Source organism: Octopus sinensis, linkage group LG4 (assembly GCF_006345805.1).
Source record: "Octopus sinensis linkage group LG4, ASM634580v1, whole genome shotgun sequence".
Lineage (NCBI taxonomy): Eukaryota > Metazoa > Mollusca > Cephalopoda > Octopoda > Octopodidae > Octopus > Octopus sinensis.
Window position 1 is genome coordinate 91,941,824 of NC_043000.1, and position 9,196 is coordinate 91,951,019.

The following is a 9,196-nucleotide window of genomic DNA, read 5'->3' on the forward strand; positions in this document are numbered from 1 at the left end:
ATGAGATATAGACAGTGACTGCTCCATAACATAAGGGACATTAGCCAACTGAATATGGCTAGGGACAGGGCAGGGTGGTGGGGGTGTCACTGTTGCATTTAGCCCCAGGCGAACATCAACGTCACCAGATAGGCCGACGCCATCACGGCGTCCTCTATCTTACGGCGTCCTCTATCTTGCAAAGATAGAGGACGCCGTGATGGCGTCGGCCTATCTGGTGACGTTGATGTTCGCCTGGGGCTAAATGCAACAGTGACACCCCCACCACCCTGCTCTGTCCCTAGCCATATTCAGTTGGCTAATGTCCCTTATGTTATATATATATATATATATATATATATATATATATATATATATATATATAATATATATATATTATATATATATCTGTATGTATGTATATATGTATGTGTGCGTGTATGTACCTGTGTGTTTAATTTTGTTCCCCCACCATCGCTTGGCAGCTGATGTTGGTGTGTTTACGTCCCCGTAACTTAATGGTTCGGTAATAGAGTCCGATAGAATAAGTACTAAGCTTACAAAAGAATGAGTCCTGGGGTCGATTTGTTCGACTAAAGGTGGTGCTCCTGCATGGCCACAGTCAAATGACTGAAACAACTAAAAGAACAAAAGAATAAAGAAAATCATTGACAGTGAGATTCGGCTGTTAAATCGCTATAGGACATCAGCCAATCAGAAGCCCAAGCTGGGTAAAATGACGTAATGTGATAGTTCCAGCTGCCGTACTGGACGGTTCTCGCCTGTAAACGTTATAAATACGTGCGCTTTCATGCATGACGAGTCCGTATGAGAAGTTATCTCAAGGTAAATAACACAGTACTCTGTGTTCTAACACATTATCCATATTAAGTTAGCGATAGAGATTGCCTTTCGGTGACAATACTCTTTATGGCGTTATCATATATATACATATATATATATATATATATATACACATACATATACATATATATATAAAAATGTGACCGCGTGTGTACCGTTGGCGATTTTTTCCCTCTGTCTTCCCTTCTCTGGATCTTACCTTCTCCTATGTTTCCGACGAAGAGCTCCGCTCGAAACGTTAAACCCGCCTTCTTTCCTTCTTTCCTGAGCGTCCAATAATACTATATTTGTTCCACGTCCTCGCGTTGTTGTGTTTTTTGTGCTTTCATGTTTGGATTAACTTTATATATATATATATATATATATATATATATATGTATGTGTGCGTAAATCCAAACTTACAGAGAAAAATTAGATTTAGGATTAAATCAAATTTTACAGTATAAATATAAATCAAATTAGAGATAAAACCACTATTGGGCAAATCAAACAGTGAAAAACATAAACCAAAACATAAAAATAAATATAATTAATATAATATACAAAATATATAAAATATAAAATTTAAAATTAAATTATTTAAATTTAAAATTTTTAATTTATATTTATAAATTTTTATATTTTTTAATATTTTTTAAATTTTAAATTTATAAATTTTTAAACCTTTAATTTTTTAATATTATAATAAAAATTTTTTTTTTATATATATAACTATCAAAAAGGTATTAAAAAGTTTAATATAATATAATAAGTATAATAAGTAAAACCACATGCTTATATATGCATGCTTATATATTACTGTTTATTTTTATGTTCAGTTATAGTAAAAACAATTTTATATTAATCTGATGGGTTACGCAATACTTTTGTAGAGTCCAATTTCTTATTCTTATACAAGAACGTTGTTGACAGAAAGTTCAAAGTTTCGGCCAGCTAAGCCTTCGTGGCCTTCGAAGCCGATGCTTACAATATTCTTGTGTATACAGAGAGAGAGAGAGAGAGAGAGAGAGAGAGAGAGAGAGAGAGAGAGAGAGAGAAGAGAGAGAGAGAGAAAGAGATCCATCTATATATACACAAACATATATACATACATGCACATATACAGCCACAGTTATATATATATATATACAAACGTGAATGTGTATATACATACATACATGCATATATATATATATTTAAAAAAGGAGATGTGGAACACGAGTTGTGATATATAAAAAAGGAAATGAAGAAAATGCTGATAAAATAATTTAAGTAATTTAAGTAATTTAATTAGGTGAAAGTTCTTTTTACCGGTTGCGCATTTGTTATGCTTATCAAAAGTTTTTTTCCTCTTATCTGATAAGAGGAAAAAATCTTTTGATAAGCATAACAAATGCGCAACCGGTAAAAATAACTTTCACCTAATTAAATTACTTAAATTATTTTGTCAGCATTTTCTTCATTTCCTTATATATATATATATATGTATATCAGCAGAAGCACATAAATGTGAAACAAGGTGGAAAAAATAGTACTCGAATACAGGAGGTAGAGTAATATACTTTGTTAATAAAACTGCAAAGACATCACAAAAACTGTTACTCAGAGTTTCACGTTCATTAATTTCTATCTATTCTCAACCAAAACTCTCCGACGAACAGGAACATGAAACTGAGTAACAGTTTTGTGATGTCTTTTCAGCTTTGTTAAGTATATATATATATGTATATATATATGCATGTATGTATGTATGTATGCATGTATGTATGTATGTATGTATGTATGAATGGATGGATGGATGGATGGATGGATGGATGGATGGATGGATGGATGGATGGATGTGCATATGCATTTATGTATATACATACATGTGCGAGTGTGTGTATGCTTGTGACTTCTACTTGTCATTCATTTTCAATATTCTGCGAAAATATTTCCTGGGCGAATTTACCTTGCTTCGAAATAGGTAAGGGTTGGCAACAGAAAGGTCATCCACCCCACCAAAGCAAATCTATCTCAATAAATTCCGTCATGGCCATACAGGTATATAAATGTGGGCTTTAAAAAAAACCCTGAAAACGAGTGTATGATTTGAGGATGTTTAGGTCGTTATTTGTAGTTGGTCAAGAAACAACGAATAATATACTTCCTTAGCTAGTAGGTAGATCAGGGGAGAGGAAAAAAGAGAAGAAAGGGATCAGAGTTAGCTGGAATATAGACACGAATAGGAGTACCAGAGGGTGTAAGAAAGAGGGACGAGAGTATGAGATAGAAAGGGTATTGGGAGTAAGAGAGAGTGAGAATGAAATATAAGGGAGAAAGGAATATAGAAGTGGAGGAGAAGAATATGGAAGAGTATTAAATATTAGGGGCAAAGGGCAAAGAGTTGAGAGCGAGAGAATTTTTGAGTAAAGGAGAAAGAGATGGAGGTAATGAGAAACAAGTGGAAGTATGAGGGAGTAGAAAACATAATAGGAAGGAAAGAGGAAGGGAGTGGTTGTATAATAGAATTGAGGGTAAGTGAGAGGGAATAAGGAGGTAGGGTAAAGAATGAGTAGAAATTGGTGTGAGTGAAAGAAAAAGAATGAATGATAGAAAGTGGAATAAAAGAGAGATCAAAGAAAGCTGGGTAAAGATAGGATATATCAATAAAGTGAAAGAAGAAAAGAAAGAGATTTTGCATATAGTGATCATGGTAGTGATGGAGGTGGTGAGAGTAATGGTTGTGGTGGTGGTTTGGTGGTAGTTGTGATGGTGGTGGCCGTGATGATGCTGGTAATGGTGGTGATGATGGTGACTGGTGTATGAATGAAAGATAGAGAGACAGAGAAGAAAAGGAATTTAGAGATAATGTAGCGGTAGTAAAAGAATGAGAGAAAGAGGAAGAGAAATCTGTGAGAGGAAATAGAAGTGTGTTAAATAGAGACAGAGTGCTAACAAGAGAGAGAGAGGAGAGAGTTAGTATTGAGAGAGAGACATAGGGAAAGCAGAGAGAAGGAGAAGAAAGAGTGTGTGTGAGAGAGAGAGAAGGAGAGGAGAGAAAGTGTGTATTGATAGGGAGAGAGAGAGAAAAGAGAGTATGTGTGTGTTGAGAGAGAGGGAGAAGAGAAAGAATGAGTTGATAGGGAAAGATGAAAATGAAGGAGGCTTAAAAAGAAAGAGTGAGAAAGTGATAAAGATAAGAGAAAGTGTGTGTTTATGTACGTGTGCGTGTTTTTTTATGTGCGTACGTGGATGTGTGTATGTACTAGCATGCGTGTGTGTGTGTGTGTGTGTATGTGTGTGTGTGTGAAAGATCCTGTGTTTTACGTACTTTCTATCAAAAATATCAAGTCTTTATATCAAACTATTTTAAGGTCGGTGGTGTTGCTCCAAATTTGGCATCGATCCCGATCTCCATCATAAATGGATATCGACTATGTCAGATAACACTTTCCCTCCTCTATCTGACCGGACATGTCTACAGCAAATTACTGGAGGATTTATCGAGTGTTATTTGTGAAGGAAGTGATGATGAGGTGTAGGGAAGAAGGGAAAAGAATTGCTTGATGCGGAGCTCTGGAAACATCCCAGTATAGTCAAGTACAGCCTGACTCTATTACTGTATGTTTCCCCTCTCTTTGATTCAAACTCAAACTATTGTTAATTAAACTTAAACTAAACTATGATTTAAAATACCCAACATCGTCCATTCTTTCACTAATATTTTAGATGCATTAGGGTGGCGAGCTGGCAGAATCGTTAGCACACCGGGCGAGATGCTTATCGGTATTTCGTCTGCCGTCACGTTCTGAGTTCAAATTCCGCCGCGGTCGACTTTGCCTTTCATCCTTTCGGTGTCGATAAATTAAGTACCAGTTACGCACTAGAGTCGATGTAATCGACTTAATCCCTTTGCCTGTCCTTGTTTGTCCTCTCTGTGTTTAGCTCCTTGTGGATAGTAAAGAAATAGGTATTTCGCCTGCCGCTACGTTCTGAGTTCAAATTCCGCCGAGGTCGACTTGCCTTTCATCCTTTCGGGCTCGATTAAATAAGTACCAGTTACGCACTGGGGTCAATGTAACCGACAAACAAGGACAGACAAAATGGTTAAGTCGATTACTTGACCTCAGTGCGTAACTGGTACTTAATTTAATCGACCCCGAAGGGATGAATGGCAAAGTCGACCTCGGCGGAATTTGAACTCCGAACGTAGCGGCAGACGAAATAGCGCTAAGCATTTCGCCCAGCGTGTTATATATATTGGATAATAAAACTAATGGTTTACACCTGGTAGCTTACTGGTAAAGCACGGTCACGTTCACAGTGATCGTTATGTACATGGCAAATGAAAGACGGAAGATGGAATATACTAGAATTTATTAATCACGACAATTGTTTCGACACATCTAGCATCGATCCCTCACGAGTGGGACACTCAACAGCTGGTTCAAGAGCATTCGGCGGTATAAACAAATAAATACGATAAATGCTCATGCATAAATTAATCAAAATGTCCATTGATGAATCTCGGTATGAGTACAAATCTTGCAAACAAAGGGAGGACCGAATGTTTACATTGGGCAGACGGCTGATTCGCTTGAGAATCGTTATCGTAACCATGTCACCAGTTTTGAGACAATCAATAAGAGACATCCAATATCTTTGGCTGATTTTGTATGATGCTATTTTCCGTGATGTTATTTTTTTTTTGTATGATGACTGAAGGACGATAAAATGAAGCACAGCATAACTTGGTCCATAGTAAGGCACACGAAACCATGCAATGTAATTTCCAGGAGATGCCGTCTCTACGCCGAGGAATGAGAAAATCATTAATAGACTAATGAGAGATGCCTCGACGCATATAGATGTACTTTCGCACCATGCAGTGGGAATGAATTTTACGTAACTGTTAAAATAATTTACTTTACGGTATGGATGAATAAGTTTACTTATATATTCCTCATTCTTACAAACACAAAGTAGATAGTTAACTCGCTTTGTGATCATGAGTGCTCCAAACCTCACGTGAGCATATGCTCATATTTTCGCGGATGCTTATGTAAGAGAATGTACTCACGCCATGCAGCTTGCCAGAGGGCGTTTATACATCCATATTTGTTAACGGTTATCTTTATATATAAAAGTGAGGTTGTGTGCTGTCTGTCTCCTACGATTTAGATTCCTAACTACTCCCACATTTTGCGGTGCAGTTTAACCAAAACCGGGTATCTTATAGTCTTGATTCATATCGAGCCCTTCTGGGTATTAGCGCGCGTCTACGATGAGTCTACGATTTAAAAAGAAATTTACCATCAATTTTTCCCATTTTAATGCATTTTTGGCATATATAAGGGAAGTAACTCTCTAAAAATTTATTATTAAATCTCAGAACGTAAAAAGCTACAGTAACACCCCCTCCTTTGTGGTTAGCCATGTTGAGATGGCTATTATACTTTACATCTCTAAAAATGCTTATAGTTATTTCCCTTACAAACCCGAGCAACGCCGGGCGATACTGCTAGTCTTTAATACTTTTCTCGATATATTGTGTGTTCGCCTCTTTTTATCCTATCTGTGATGTTATTTTTGATCTTTTTAAATGAAGATATTTCCTCCGTCTAGCTGCTTTTCTTTCTACAAAATAAGAAGTTACATTTCGGAACTGTTATTTTAACGATTTGTGTCTATTATCACCCGATGAGATACATCTGCACCGCCGGAAGCTCCTGAACCAGTTGTTGAGTGTCCCACCTATGAGGGATCGATGCTAGATGTGTCGAAACAATCGTCGTGATTAATAAACTCTTGTATATTCCATCTTCCGTCTTTCATTTGCCGTGCTGAAAGATACGAAAATGTCACCAGCATTTAGCGAGAAGACCTGATGCATTTCATCTTGTCAATGGATCTGGACTTCTCGCTAAAGGTTGGTGTCATTGGAACCCTTGTCAACGGCGTGTAGTCACAATGAATCGCTTGCTCAGATGAGAGTTGTTTCTTCCAGTATATTGGAAAACAATGGAAAACGTTCTTTTGTTATTTAAAAAGCTGTCCAGCTGAATAAAACTCTAGTTTATACTGATCTCTCTCTCTCTCTCTCTCTCTGTATATATATATATATATGTATGTATATATATATATATATACATATACATATACAAATACATAATATATGCGTGTGTGTGCGTGTATGAATGTAAAGGTAATACACACCATACAATGTACAATGTGATGATTTTGTTTCTTGTTTAATTGAAATGTATAATTAAACAATCAACGAAGTAGTAATTAATTGGAATCTTTAAATTATATACGATATATAATATATTCAATATTCCATATTATCCAGAGAATCAATTATGTTAGTTTTCTGCCGTATGATCAATTATTTATCTTAATTATGCATAAAACTTAAAGTTACAAAGTATTTTATGTAATTATCTGCATTAACAAAAATGTCTGTGTGTGTGAGTGTATGTTTAATGTCTATTGCCGGAAGAAAGAATATTCGATACTATAGCAGAGATTATTAATATTTTAATTTTTGCCGAGTCCCCTACGTTTCGTCTGTGTTGGTAACCCATCGGCGTCTGACAATGACGAGGTCTATGTTTTCGGCGATGAGAGCGCATGTGACTCCGTTGCCCAAAGCTGGAAATACGCAGGCGCCGACAAATGTTACTGTGAATGTCTGTTGACTGCATTGATGCGTATGCTGCCCTGTGATTTCTTTCTCTTGCAGCATCCAAACGCTGTCACTGGTCACCTTCGAAGGCAGCTGCTGCATTGCGCCTGTAGGTGCACAGGATGTAACTTGCCTGAAGAACTGAACTTCGCATCTGGTTCCAAAAGTTCTTTTGGAACCACAGGCGTAGCTCATAATAGCAAGGAAATCACTCGACCAAAATATAAATAAAATCAATCGCAATTAAAGTATCAAGATCACTTTCTTTCGACATTACATTATATTTCACTTTACGATGTCACATAAACATAAGGGTTATAAAGCGCTATATATATTCTTCGTGAAATATATTTATGGTTACGCTTACGTAACATCTTTTATAAATGATATAATGCCAGTACGCGCTTCTCCATTTTTGTGTCTCTTTATGTCATACTTGTGCTATATATTTCTTATAGCTAGCTCTTTTACCACGGATATTTTTTAGCTTAGCTAGAAGGTTGAATTTTAGGAATTTGTACTATTCCGTGTGCGAATCCGGTGTTCAACTGTTATAATCTTAAATAGTCCTTTCTCACCTATAGGATATTGAATGTATTTCTGAATATATATATATATATATATATATTATATATATATATTATATATATATATATATATATATATATATATATATATACATACATATATACATAAGTGTGTGTGCATACATATATATAAGGCAAAAGGTAGGTACAATAAATTCAGGGTGAATACTTGATAAATGTAAGCACCTGTATATTCCAGCTAGTAGCAGAGGTGAGAGGATATATGTATCAAATGAAATAAAAAACAGAACACAAAGGCTGTCGCGGTACACGTGTTTCAAGCTTTATAAAACAACTTATTCTTACATCAATGTATAATCAACACAACATATGATTTGAAGCTCTCTTCTGCCGCATGCAATTGCTATACCAAAGACCTGTATCACATTATGAAAAGTCCGAAAAGGAACATTTGGTATTATCTATAATGGTAGGTATATTGAGTTTCACTGAGAAAGTATGTTTGTAAATCTTCATAATCAAATAGGTGTGCAGGGTATTATTGGACTTCGAAAATCCGTCCATACTGTATCAAGTCCAATAATACCCTGCACACCTATTTGATTATAAAGATTTACAAACATACTTTCTCAGTGAAACTCAATATACCTACCATTATAGATAATACCAAATGTTCCTTTTCGAACTTTTCATAATGTGATACAGGTCTTTGGTATAGCAATTGCATGCGGCTGAAGAGAGCTTTAAACCATCTGTTATGTCGATTATACATTGATGTAAGAATAAGTTGTTTTATAAAGCTTAAAACACGTGTACCGCGACATCCTTTGTGTTCTGTTTTTTATTTCATTTGATACTTATATAAGGCAAAAAGTAGAAACAATTACGAAAATTAAAAAAACAAAACAACAAAGGACGTTCATCCTAAAAATATTATTAGGTTGACACTGAAGGAAAGAGTAAATGTTGTAGAGAAAAAAGGAAATTTAAAATGAAGATAACCAGGAAACAACGCACGTGGGTTACGTTCGCATGTTCAACATACATTCATCAAGTACATACGTACATACTTCACAAGTTTCATTATTATATTAAGCTATCAGATGGAATCTTCTCTGAATGCTATTAACATGTATATTAATTGCTAGACTTCTAA

The 9,196-nt window shown here is 35.6% G+C and overlaps 1 long non-coding RNA gene across 1 annotated transcript; it reads left to right on the top strand.

Annotated features, from left to right (window-relative positions):
- Positions 1-1,198: 1,198 nt before the first annotated feature.
- Positions 1,199-5,261, top strand: LOC118763258. Its single transcript, XR_004999008.1, has 3 exons — positions 1,199-1,219; positions 3,338-3,342; positions 5,157-5,261. It is a non-coding gene; the product is annotated as an uncharacterized LOC118763258 (long non-coding RNA).
- Positions 5,262-9,196: the final 3,935 nt, after the last annotated feature.